This window comes from Sorex fumeus, unplaced genomic scaffold (genome assembly GCF_029834395.1).
Source record: "Sorex fumeus unplaced genomic scaffold, SorFum_2.1 ptg000044l, whole genome shotgun sequence".
Classification (NCBI taxonomy): domain Eukaryota; kingdom Metazoa; phylum Chordata; class Mammalia; order Eulipotyphla; family Soricidae; genus Sorex; species Sorex fumeus.
This window is the reverse complement of record NW_026606101.1, coordinates 22,960,693-22,974,557: the sequence shown is the minus strand read 5'-3', so window position 1 is coordinate 22,974,557 and position 13,865 is coordinate 22,960,693. Positions and strand designations below refer to the sequence as shown.

Sequence of the window (13,865 nt, the reverse complement as noted above, 5' to 3'; positions counted from 1 at the left end):
GCTGCATATCTGGTGAGGCTGTGAGGGAGTCACAGCCTAAGGAAAGGGCAGATGGACGGATGGACAAGATCTCGGTTGGAACAGGCGAGAGCATCAGCTTCACGTACAGCCCTGGCCCCCATCCTGGCGTCAGAAGCGATGGGATGAATCACCCAAGCATTACCTATCTCCCAGCAGTGGGATGAGGACTGCAGAGAGGTCCCAAGTGCACAGCTCTGCAAAGCAAACCATGCCCGTGTGGGAGGTAACAGCAGGGGCCCTGGTGTGTGTGTGGGAGGGCGAAACACTGAAGCCCAGGCTGGTGGAACCCTCCAGTCGTCCCCCAGCACAGCCTCTGGGGGGACCAGCATCAGAGTGTGGGTGGGACCAAAGTGACTCAACCTCAGGGAGCCTGAAGGGGTGATTTTGAGAATTGGTAGAAAGTAGAAGTCAAGCAGAGCTGCAGGGAAAAGCTCAGGTGAATGAATCCGTTCAAGAAGGTGAACCAGGTTGCACTGACGTGGGAAATAAACCCAGGAATTACTGCCTACCTGCTGAGTCGGAATGGCAGGGTGTGCTGGGTGAAATTTTCCAAAAGCAAAAAGTTCTTTCAAGCTCTGTGTTCTCTCTCGTATATGCATTTCTCTCCTCTGCTTTTTCTACTCGAGAGAACCCCAAGTTCTCTTTTGAACACCTCTCCCCCCACCCCTCTGTCCTTCAATAAAAACTACTTGCATCACTAAAATAAAATAAAAAGGCAAGAAGAGATGGGGAAAAACAGAGACAGGCTTTCGGAGATAACTGTCAACCTCTTTCCTTCATTCCCCCACCCCGCCCACTTTCTTCCACTGACAACTGAATCTGAAGAAAGACAAGGCTTTTTGAGATTTCATAATTCTTTTTAAATTTCTGGGCCACACCTGTCGGTGCTCAGGGCTTACTCCTGGCAGGGCTCAGGGACCCTGGGTTGGCCACATGGAAGGCAAGCGCCCTACCCACTTGGGTCCTTAAAGACAAATTTTTCAGCTTTCTCTTCTGGAGCAAATCACTTGATTTTTTGGGTTTGTTTTGGTTTGGGGCCACACCGGGTAATGCTCAAGGGTCACTCCTGGTTCTGCAGTCAGGAATTACTCCCAGTGGTGCCTGGGGGAAATAAATGGGATGCTGGGGATTGAACCCAGGAAGGCAGCAGCAGCAAGGTTAACTGCTGTACTATCCCCCTGGCTCCAGGAACAAATCTCTTGAAAGTGCTTAAAAGTCACAGACAAACATTTCAAATAGCTTAACATAATACATGCAGTAAAGGCCCCAAAGATGTGAAAGCAGGTTTGACTGAATGACAGAAAATGGGAAGTCCCAGGGGAGGGGTTGGGGGGAGGGTGTATGCAGGGGGGAGGGGTTAGTATATATTTGTGTGTGGGGGGAGGAGGGGGGAAATGTTTTTCATAGGGATAGTGAAGAGCTAAAAATGCCTGCAAAGAGGGAACTGAATTTTCACTTCTATAGGGACATGTAAAATCCTCCCTGTAATCAAACATTTGAAACCGCTGGGTTAAAAAAAAATTTTTTTTTAAATGGATCTTTTAAAATGCATGGCTAAGCTGGGATAAAGGAAAAAAGTCCTTTGAGACCAAAGTAAATTGAGCAGGCACTGCAGAAGTAAGTGAGTCCTGAACCATGTCTGGGTCTGGCTCGTCAGCTTTATTGGCTACGCAGTGTTCAAGACACAACAGCTAGGCTGACAGCAGTCGGAGGTTAGAAGAGATTGCTACATAAATGCCTACAGAGACACATCAACTGGGGGGAAATGCCTTGCAAAAGGCCAAAGAAAGAAAACTGATTTGTCTTAGGTTTGTCCCTGGAAATTTAAAAAAAAATGCCATGAGTGATATATGAACCAGACCTCAAATATGTCTATGGTCTGCATGGGGGTGATTTTTGTGGTCTAGAAACCTCCACATAATATATTTAGTTTCATGTGATTCCAGGTTGATTCCTCCTTTCCGGGTTGAAAGGAGGGAAACACAAGCCCTTTTTTCCCCCTACATGTGAGAAATGTACTCTCAATGCAAATTTCCAGAAACTCTATGGATGAGGTCTCCCTGAGTAAGAGTCACCGTAAAAACAATCCTCACAAACCGAACTGGAACATTTTTATTGAGGTGCTATGATTTACATCACTGTTAATTATACTTTTCATGTACATATTATTCAAACACCATGCCCATCACTAGAGTGCCCACTTTCTGAGAAGGAATAAACAAAACGAACCAGTACCAGAATAAGACTCACAGAGCTATTGGAATCAATGAGTGCAGAATATAGAGCAAATAAAATGAAAAGACAAAAGAAATAAGATAGGTAATAGAAAGTCTGCCTAAGGAATAAGAAATGACAAAAAGAAACAGGGAAATTAAAATGAGAAAGAAAAACAAATTAGAAAAAATAACAATGAAATAAAAACAGATATTTGTACTCGTCGATGAGAGACAAGTAAAATAGGAGATAAGATACTGCTGGAAACTGAATTAGGAAACAAATCAGATTTGAGGATACTGCTCTGACTTTAGTACAAAGAGACAGACAGGGAGGAAATGAAACAAAAAATTAAAACAGGGATCAGAGAGAGAGTACAGCAGGCAGGGTGTTTGCCTTGCACGTAGGCAAGATCCCTGAGCGCAGAGCCATGAGTAAGCCCTGAGCACTGCTGAGTGTGGCTCCCAATCCAAATAAATACATAAAATGAAAAGAAAGTTAAAATGTGTCCAAACAAATGTATCAGTAGGCACAGGAGAAAAATCAAGAGGGCTCAGTTCATAGGGTGGAAATGTTGACTTAAGTCACTTAACTTCCCGTTAGTCGTCGATTTGCTCGAGCGGGCGCCAGTAACGTCTCCATTTGTCCCTGTCGCGTGCTAGTGTAGCCCAATGGCATCTCTTCGCTCCAGGAACATGGAGGGCCTCAAACCGATCGTTCATGACCTTGACAAAGAAGTCTGACCATCTGGTAGGTGGGCGGCCACGCGGTCTCTTGACATCCCGTGGAATCCAATCAGTAACAGCTCTAGTCCAACGGTCGTCTTTAAATCTCATTACGTGACCAGCCCATCTGATTTTCGACACCTTGGCAAATGAGACAGCGTCCCTGATCCTTGATCGTCGACGGATGTCAGAACTCCGGATTCTTTCTCTCATTTGAGTGAAACGTGATATTCCAAGCATAGCTCTTTCTATTCTTCTTTGGGAGACCTGAATGGCGTTCTCATCTTGTTTGCGTAGGGCCCAGGTCTCTGAGGCATATGTTAATGCAGGAAGAACAGTGGAATCAAAGAGATGTGCCCGGAGCCGGAGGTTCTTCGTCCTCTTAGCTATTTCTTCGACGTTCTTGAAGGCGTTCCAAGCCGCTCTCTTCCTCCTGCGCAGCTCAGGTGCCAGGTCATTTCTCATGTTGACCTCTCGACCTAGGTACACATAGCTGTTGCATTCGGAGATGGTCGTTCCATTGAGAGCGAATGGGGCGTCAGGAACAAGGCTGTTTCTCATAAACATTGTCTTCATAAGATTCAGCTGTAGTCCTACCTTTCCACACTCACGGTCAAAGTCGGCCAGCATTTGTGCCGCTTGGCTGATGCTTGGTGTTATTAAAACAATGTCATCAGCAAAGCGGAGGTGGTGTAGTTGCCGACCATCTATCTTCACTCCCATTCCTTCCCATTCCAGTCGTCGCATGATGTTCTCGAGGGTGGCACTGAAGAGTTTTGGTGAAATGGTATCACCCTGCCGCACCCCTCTCTTGACATCAACGATCACTTCTTTGTAGAATGGTGAGATCCTGGTAGTGAATCCGCAATACAGCTCACGGAGGATCCTGATGTATTGGGCTTGAATGCCCTGATTGGCTAGGGCTTCAATGACCGCTTCCGTCTCAACAGAATCAAAGGCCTTCTTTAAATCAATGAACGTTAGGCAGAGCGGCATCTTGAACTCCCGAGAAACCTCAATGAGTTTGGTTATCGTGTGGATATGGTCGATGGTGCTGAATCCTTTGCGGAACCCTGCTTGCTCACATGGTTGTCCTTCATCTAGTGTTCTGCCAATCCTATTCAGGATGACTCGAGTGAACAACTTGTAGGTGACAGACAATAGGCAGATCGGGCGATAGTTGCCAATGTCATGGATGTCTCCCTTCTTGAACAGTAGTACGGTCCTGCTGGTTTTCCATTGAGATGGAACCTTGCATTCAGACAGGTAGCGAGTGAAGAGCCGAGCCAGTGTATTGATGAGTACTGACGGCAGGTTCTTCAGGTGTTCAGGTCTGACCTTGTCTGGGCCGGGTGCTGTTTGCTTCTTTACTGACGAAATGGCGTGTCGGATTTCAGAAGGGAGAACGTTGGGAACGACATACCCATCCTGTGGAATTTGGTATGTCGGCAAGTGGACATGGCTATCGAAGAGATTTGAGTAGAAGTCATGGATAATCTTCTCCATTGCCGTTCTGGAGGATGTGATGGATCCATCAGGACGTCGGAGGGCAGTCATCTTGGTCTTATAGTTGGCGAAGGACAGGCGGGCGTTACGAATACTTTTCCCGGCTTCTGCCGCATCTACCAGTACTTCTGCTCTTCTCTCTTTGAGGTCTTCCTTGATCGCATCTCTGCACTGCTTTGCAAGCTCGGACGTTAGCTTGCGGTTGCCTGAGGCATGCGCCAAACCACGCTGGCGAATTAGCTCAAGAGTTTTCGAAGATAGGCGACTTTTTGTGGCTATCTCTCTCTTGGCGTTCCTCGCACATTCATGGAGGTGCTGAACCAGTCGATCGTATTCCTCGTCAATGTTGTCAACAATGGCATCTTCCCATGTTGCCGCAATAGTACCAAAGAGTTCCCAGTTGGTGGTCGTTCTGGGAGTTCTCTTTTTGAACTTTGCAGCCCTTTCTCCCCGCTCTGTGAAGTAGAATTTTGCACGAAGGAGACAGTAGCCCACAAAGAATAATATGTCTGTTTTTATTTTTTTCTTTCTTTTTCTCTCTCTCTTTTTTTAAATTAGTGAATCACCGTGAGGTAGTTATAGACTTACAAACTTTCGTGTTTACATTTCAGTCATACAGTGATCAAGTACCCATCCCTCCACCAGTACCCATTTTCCACCACCAATGATTCCCGTATCCCTCCCACACTCCCACCCCATGTTTTTTTTTCTGTTTTTAAAGCCTAATTTAGAGGGCCCAAGAGATGAACAAGGTGCTGCTTTGCAAGCAGCAAATTCATGTTCAATTCCTGAGTTCGGCCAAGAGAGATGATTCCTGAGTTTAGAGCCAGGAGTAATCCCTGACTACAGCTAGCTGTGGCCTCCTAAACCAAAATGAATAAGTAAATAAAAGACTATAATTTCGAACAGAGATATTTCTGGGGATAAGGGAAAGAGAAAATGCCTCATTTGTAGCACAGATTATAAACTGCAATAATGTCACTTTGGGAAGATAAATATTTGCTGAAGATTAAGAACATGGCAAAGGTACATCATTAGACCTAAAGCAATAGAAAATTTCAATTTAGTCCCACATATATCTATTTCCATTTTTAAAAAATTGAAGTATAATTGGCTTATTGTATTATACTAGCTTAATGTATACAACATGGTGATTTGACATTTGTATACATTGCTAAATGATCACCATAATAAGTCCAGTTACCATCTGTCACTGGGCACAGTTAATACAATATTATTGACTCTCTTCTCTTTGCTGTACATTGCATGCATCTATTCCATTTTTAATGAGCACACCGTCTCAACAACAATGAGCCAGAGTCCAATCTATCTCCATGGTGCAGAAGGAAATGATAAATGTCTTCAGCGTGACTTCCAACAAAGCGAGTCTGAGTTAATTACACCATGTGCAAGTAAAAATGGATTTGGTTAAATAAATGAGCCTGACAGCCAGACCATCAGCTACATGGCAGACTGTTTCCTATTAATCATGTGTACACTGAACTGCATCAGTGATAAGGACACAGAAGGGTGGCTCAACATTTCTAATTTTCACCCATAATTTTATATTTAGCAAAGTAACCTATACTCAGAGTTTTCAAAAGTCAGATTGGGCTAAAAGTCTTACAATGAACAACAATAGTCCCCTGACTCCTGCTATTCCTCAATCTATGTTTAAACTTGTTATTCTTTTTCACTTTGAAAATTCTTATATCACACAATAATGTGGTCATTATTGTGATAAATGATAACTGGTTATAAATGATACTGTTATAAATGATAACTGGTATGTGTGTGAGTGTTTATGTGTGTACGGGGGTTGGACCACACATGGTGGTATTCTCATAAACAACTTCCAGCTTTATGCTTGGGGCTCTCATTCCTGGAGGCTCTCAGGCAACCACAGGGTCCATGGATTTGAACCCAGGGCTCCTGCATGCAAAGTGTGTGCTCCAGTTTTTCAGGCTATCTCCCAGGCCAAATATGAGACTTGATCAGTTTCTGACATTATTTGTGCTGACAGGTCTCAGGCATATGAGTCAAAGCTTACCACTGTCGATCCTCTCAATATGTTTATGTGGACTTATTTTTAGAAAATCAATACTTGGGTTTCTTATTAGTTAGGTATATCAAATCACTGTAAAATTGTAACAACATGCAATGTTATTGCATATTACTGTTTCTATAGCTAACTCTCATTTCTTTTTGTGCATTGGTTTCCTTTGTTTCGTAACTATCCCTGACTCTATCCATACCCTTCAAGAGCCTTGCTGTAGAATTCCATATATGATTTTACATGTCAAATGAAGAGGATAATCTGACAATTCTCCATCCCTCCAGGTGACTCTCTGCTGAATGCCATCTGCCTGTTGCTAAGTTGGCCTGCTTGTTCTCCAGGCCACTCCATAGCTGTTGACCCGGGTGTTGCTTTGCTGCTATCTTGAAGGCCATGTATTATTTCTATAATGATTTCCTCTGCAGCCATTATTGTGGTTGCTATTGCAGATTTTTTTACTCAATCATTGTCTAAGTGTATTCCAAGTTCCTTATATATTAGTCTGTATTTGGTGATGGAAGATTCTCTTAATTTTCTAGGAATCTCTTGCTGTGAATTTTCAACTGAAGGGCTTAGGAATTAAAAAGCCAATCAGAAACTCTGGCCATGGGTGGAGTTCTAGCGAGGTGAACTGAACTACTTCGTATTCATACATGGTTGATAACCAGTAGAAGCTGTTTTAGTCTTGAAGGTCCAGAAAAAAAATCCTTTCTGAGGTGGCTTAAACTGGAGACCTAAATGCAGGGAGGAAGCATGTGCAAGCTGGAAGCAGGTGGATTCCTGATAGAGAAAAGGGCAATGCCAAGTATGTGAGATGGGAGCAGGGCTTGGAAGGATGGGTCTGGCCGGGAAGTCATTCTAGCTGGAGCACAGGGAATAGCAGGAACCTGACAGAATGATATTCAGCCACAGTTTATGGAAATTGTCCTTCCTTCCTCCCTCCCTCCCTTCCTTCCTTCCTTTCTTCCTTCCTTCCTTCCTTCCTCCCTCCCTCCCTCCCTCCCTTCCTTCCTTCCTTCCTTCCTTCCTTCCTCCCTCCCTCCCTCCCTCCCTTCCTTCCTTCCTTCCTTCCTCCCTCCCTTCCTCCCTCCCCTTCCTCCTTCCCTCCCTCCCCCCTCCCTCCCTCCCTCCCTTCCTCCCTCCCTCCCTCCCTCCCTTCCTTCCTCCCTCCCTTCCTCCCTATCTTCCTTCACTTCCTCACAATTCAGCCCTATTCTCAGGCTTAGTCCTGGCTCTGTGCTCAGGGATCACTCCTCAGGGATCACTCCTGGCTCTGCTCAGGGGACCATATGGGGTGCTGGGGATTGAACCTGGGTCAGCCGCTTGCAAATCTCTCAGGCTCCTGAAACAATTTTCACAGAGACCTCCCTCATCAGAGAATTAAAACTCCAGATATTAAAATACTAGTGATATTTTATAAAAATGAATCTGAATCATTCTTTACAGTATTTGACATCAGATTTTAAAAAATCAGGGCAGGCTAACAGTTGATCCCTGTGTAACAGTTGATCCCTGTGTAACCTTGTGAAAATTCTGAGAAACAGTTGATCCCTGTGTAACCTTGTGAAAATTCTGAAAAAAAAAAAAACTACCATTTAGTTAACCCATCAGAGACTTGGAACTATTTATAAATCTATTGTATGTCTGAGTTAAATCAAAGGAAGTAGAGGGCTAGAAAGATAGTATGGCGGTACCCCATATGAACCCTACCAGGAATGGTTCCTGAGTGCAGAGTCAGGAGTAAGCCCTGAGAACCACTGGGTATGTCCCCAAAGCAAACAAATTTTTAAAAATAATAATAAGAAGAAGAGACAGTTTATATGATTGAGGAAAATTTAAAAAGGCTTTCTTTTACAAAAAGGGGCAGAGGGCAGGCATGTGTGTCTGTGGGAAAGCTCCAGTCTTACATATGTGAGGCTTGGAGTTCAATCCCCAGCAAAAAACAAACAGAAAACAAACAAACAAACAAAAAACCCAGTTGCTAAGGCAACATGGAAAAAAATGACACAGAAATAGCTTCTATCTCAAAAACTACTGCATTTAGAAGCTGAGCATCTTGTGGTCCTGCTTTGGAGGTTATATTTAGCACTTATACAGTTATTTCTGGAAACAGGGCTACAGTAGGAACCAAGAGCACCGGGACAGAGGGAGGAGTACCATGCTGGGTAGGGGGGCTACTCACGACGACTAAAGATCCCTTTGAGAGAGTAAAAGTCAACTCTCTGTTGACAGGCCAAGGCATCAAACCATTGTCCTTGAATCATTCATTCAGCAATTTCCTGTACGATGCTATTTTAGAGAGCACTGCCGTTTATGAGCTAGACACCAAATGGTTATTGAGAGACAAGAAGGTCACATAACTTGCTGGAGGGTTGCCAAGTCCCTCTCCTTGGATTTCTGTGATTTCACAGAATGACTCAGACCTGACTTTAAACACCATCTGTGCCGCTCCACCAGCTACCCTGCTAACCTGTTCTCAAAGGGCCCCTCCCTGGCTGATTTTCTCTACCCCAGAGATGTCACTGTGCCCGTGGCCTCCTCTGTGGGTGCCCCCTCCCGGACCCCGCCTACCCAGGTCTAGCAGCACTTACTACACAGGGCCCAACACTGCACTGCAGCTCCTCCTCCCGCCTATGGCCAAGCTGTGTCTGGCAGCTTTCTCCTGTCGTGACTTCCCAATGGCAGGGATTCATCTTGTCTACAGTGCTGAGGCCATTGAACACGGTGCTGAGGCCACTGGTTTCAGCAAATGAAACTGAATGAAGGAAACGTTCAGACTTAACAGGCTCAGAAGCTCAGCCCTGAACTTCCATAAAAACCCAGCAATTCAATTTCCTGGCATCTATGCCAGGGGCCACAAAAGTCTATTATGGAAAGATATTTGTGCTCCCATGTTCACTGCAGCACTATAGACCCAATCTAGAGACAACTCAAGTGTCCAAGAACATAGGACTGAATAAAGAAACTGTGGCATATGTACACAGTGGAATGCTACTGGGCTTTAAGGAAAGATGAAATCATGCTGCTGAGTGAAGTCCAGAAGAGACAGGTCTCCCTCACCTGGGGGCTCTAAAGAAGGACAGAAGGGGAATAACAAAGGGTCAAAGGCAACAGAACCTGAGAAGGGTCTACAGAACTGAGTTCACCAGGGGGACTGGGGTGGGCTGGATTGATGGGGGAGGGGTGAGATGAGACAGTGGTGGAGGGAAGTGGAAACCTTATCATGAATGTATTGTAAATCATAGTGATTAACAATCAATCAATCAATCAATCCATCGAAGAGCAACTCCATGTCACTACCAACAAAGGGGCACAAAGAATCTGAACACCCTAGAAGGCCCTAGGGTGGCTGTGGCACAGTTGCATCACCCTCACTGTCAGCACTGCAGAAATCCCACCCCAAAGCCTCAGAGGTGGTGGCACCCATCAATTTTCCAGTAAGTTTCATACTGGCCCAGTGGTCTCTTGCCCTCAGAACTGGAGGAGGATGGAATGAAGTAAGGAGCAGTGTCAATTCCCCCAGTACTCGAAGAGCACGAGCTGTTGTTTCTATCACGGCTACTCTCCTCACTCATCTGCACATTGCAGGCTTGTTTTATAATGACCATGGAGCACTTTCAAGCTTAACCACTCCCTTCCCCCCCCCCCCCCCATCAAAAAAGGGAAGCTATTTTCCTCAAAGAATTAGTCAAATAAGAATGCAAACCAGCAGGGTGAGTTTACAGTATTCCCCCTTCCACCCTCCACCCAGCAGTATAGATTTTATGTGGCCGGAGAGCTTGTACAAGGGTTATGGTGCTTGCCTTGCACACGGCTGAGCTGGGTTTGAATCTCTGGCACTGTGTATCATCTCCTGAGCTCTTTCAGGAGTGATCCCTGAGTGTGGAGTCAGGAGGAAGCCTTGAGCACCCAAAATCATAAAGAAAAAAAAAGAGAAATGTTGGCTTTCCAGGCTAGAGGCATAGTACAGAGGTGAAGGTGCTTGCCTTGGATTCTGCTGACCTCACTTCGAAGCCCCAGCACAACATATGGTTCCCGGAACACCAGAGTTCACTCCTGAGCCAGGAATAGCCCCTGAGCACAGCTGGGTGCCCTCCCTCCCAGAGAAAAGGAAACCATCACTTTGCTAGTTCTGCCTGGAAATTAAAGTCATACACTATTCATTTACCTATTAGACGTTTATTTATTATTTTTTAAAATTATTTTATTTTATTATTATTTTTATTTTTGTTGGAAGGGCATATTGAAAGAAATGGCCAAATAGGATAAGGGGGTCCCCACTCTGGAGGCAGGAAGGCGCCACCAGAAACTCCCTGGTCGGCAGCTCTGCTCCTGGCCTCCATCAGCTGGACCTGAACCGGGTGCAGGATTTGGCTCCTGAAACCCAGCACTGCTTTTCTGATCATGTTTACATAAACATCGCATCTGTCAACCTGTCCTTCACAGAGACCATGATCAGGAAGGTCAGAGGGAGTCACAGGAGTTAAATGTCAACACAGGTAACATTTAGTCTCCTTCCGACCCATGAGAGCCTTGCGGGGACTCTTAGACAATAGAGTTCCAGGATGCCTTCGGGTAACTGGACACAGGCCAAGGTTAGACAAATGGAAATGATAAAGATGTTAAGGTCAAACTTTATCTCTTTTGTGGATAGGTATTTTCTCTATCTGATTCTCTCTCTTTCTGCTATTCTCTGTCTCCCTGTCTCCATCTATGACATGCACACATAAACACACACACACACACACACACACACACACACACACACACATTCTCACTTTAGATGGATTCTGTTCAAGATAAACACTCACATATAGCCACAGTCAAACACTAATTTATAGGGATCAATAGTATAGCAGGTAGGGCATTTGCCTTGAACATGGCCAACCCGGGTTCAATGCCCCGCATCCCATATGGTCCCCCATGCACCTCCAGGAGTAACCCCTGAGCATTGTTGGGTGTGACCCCCCAAAAAAACCCAAACCTCCACTCATTTAGACTCACAGGCCTAGAGATAATACAAATATCACATGGTCTTAAGCAGAGCAAAAATGAAGAAACAACACTCTCATTAAGGTTCTATAAGGTCAACAGAAAGAGTCTGTCAGTGTTATAGGGGTGATTTTTCTTCAAATCATGAATCATCTCATTTAAATGAGCATTATTTAAATACTAGAGTCCAAAGAGAAACTAATCTGAAGAGTCTTGGAGGAAAAAACTAGAAGAAAGTTAAGTGGAGGCAAAGACAGAAATTCTATTTCAGGAGAAGATGCCAAGAATAACAACTCTGTGCCCAGGTTCAAGATCATCAGGATCAGGAGCTCTGAGTCCTGCAGGGAAGACAAATGTGTCAGCCACAGAGCATCCGAGTTAATCCTCATCTACAAAGAGGAATAAAAACCAAGGCAGTGATACATGCAATTTCTGCTGTACACAAGAATCCTTAAGGAAAGGAAGGAAAAGGTAGTACAGTGTGTAGGGTGCTTACTTGTGTGCAGCTGACCTGGGTTTGATCCCGGGCACCTCGTATAGTCCCCTGAGCCCCACTGGGAGTGATCCCTGAGCACAGAGCCAGGAGTAAACTTGAACACAGCTTGGTGTGCCCCCTCATGCTGAATAAAAGGTGAGGAAATTTCTCTACTGGATTTAAACCCAAGCACAAAATTTGTAAGTCTATAACTGTACCTCATGTTGTCTCAGTAATAAAAATTAAAAAAAAAAGAATGAAAAGACCAGAGGTTGGGAGAGCAAAAGTTACCTGCATCCTGACTTCTAACACCTGGATCACTTTGTCTTCTTAATCTTACATACAAAAAGAGCCGACTGGAACCTGGTGGTTATAGGGAATACAGAGGTTCAGCTTTCAGCAATACATCAAAGAGGCAAACAAGCTTATCTGAGAATTAAAGGCCTGGATCTGCTTTTGTCTGTTCTGATGATGGTGATCCAGATCAGGCCTGGCCGAAATCTAATCTCCCAGCCATGATTGAGAGCTTCCAAATCATTCTATTTCCATCTACCTTAAAAATGATTATCTTCATATTGCCCACGCTTACTTATTTTTCCTAAGTAAGAGGTTGTTAACCAAGAAGGGCAGAAGAAATTATATTCTAGATAAAGGCAAATTATATTATAAAGGACAAGCTGTGTAGTAAGACACAACTTATAATTACAATTATCTTCAAAATAAATCCAATTATTCTTATCATCCCAACCACTCCCTGTTAAATTAATGAAAAATATGACAGTGCTGTGCTTTCAATTGCTTCTATTACAAAACCTCCCAACATAGACTTCAGTTAGCAGTTAGAGAAGAGGCAATTAGTTTGCAACAAATGCATTAGTAAAAACCTGTTAGAAGATTTCCCCAGAATTAATATTCCTCAAGTTTATGAAGTCCATCTGTTCATTTTTCTTTCAGGCTTTCACTTTTGACAACTCTATTTGGACAGTGCCACCAAGCTAATTGCTTTATTTTTTTGATAAGTCTTTTTTTCCCATCATCTTTAGTATGTAAGCTTCCTCAGGGCCTGTTATCTCAAATTCCAGGTTTAATTTCCTTTCCAGAACTATTCTTATTTTGGTTTATAATATTAAACCAAAATGAATGAAAAGATTATTGAGCAATGTTAGGGCTCAAATAAATTAAAGCTTCAAGTCTATGTCACTACTTCCTGTTACCAAAAAGTAATCTTTTTTGAGGTTATTAAATATCATTTGTGACCTTTCAAAAGAACCCCTAAAGTCATTGATTAATAATAAAATCTGGTTAGACCATCACTGAGTGACTCATATAAAATGATCCCAATGTTCAATTGTAAGATCTGAAAATGTCTGTGATACACTGACGAAATTACCAATTAGGTTTGAAATGTTCCAAACAATGATCCATTGTATTTTTCTTTACTCTATTCGATTAAGAAACCATATATAGTTAGAAAAGTCAAATGAGAAATAGAATAATAGAAATAGAATAATTTTAGAAAAATTCCCCAAATGTTATATTCCTGATGGAGACCCAAGGAAAAGGGAATTTGATTTTGGTCTAGAACCTTCTCCTACACAAGTGGAAAGGGTGGCTGTAATCATGAAAAAGAGTGGGGCTGTAAAGAATGACTTCATCCAGCAGAAAGAATGATCTGAAAGAAATACAGGCAATTTCCTGACACCTAAAATCCCCATTCAGCTGGCCTCCTGAGGTTATGACATGCCATAGAGTATTGTGACAATTCAGTGCACAAAACTTGTAAAGGCTCTGTTATGAACTGGACACTATTCTAAAGTCTGGAGAGTGTGATGAACATCACAGATACAACTCCAATCCTTCTGGACTTACAGATCTA

General features: G+C 43.6%; 1 protein-coding gene across 1 annotated transcript in view; it reads right to left on the bottom strand.

Moving 5' to 3' along the window:
• SHLD1 (shieldin complex subunit 1) overlaps positions 1-13,865 on the bottom strand; it is an 84,865-nt gene that overhangs the window by 12,485 nt on the left and 58,515 nt on the right. The gene's annotated exons all lie outside the window — the stretch shown is intronic.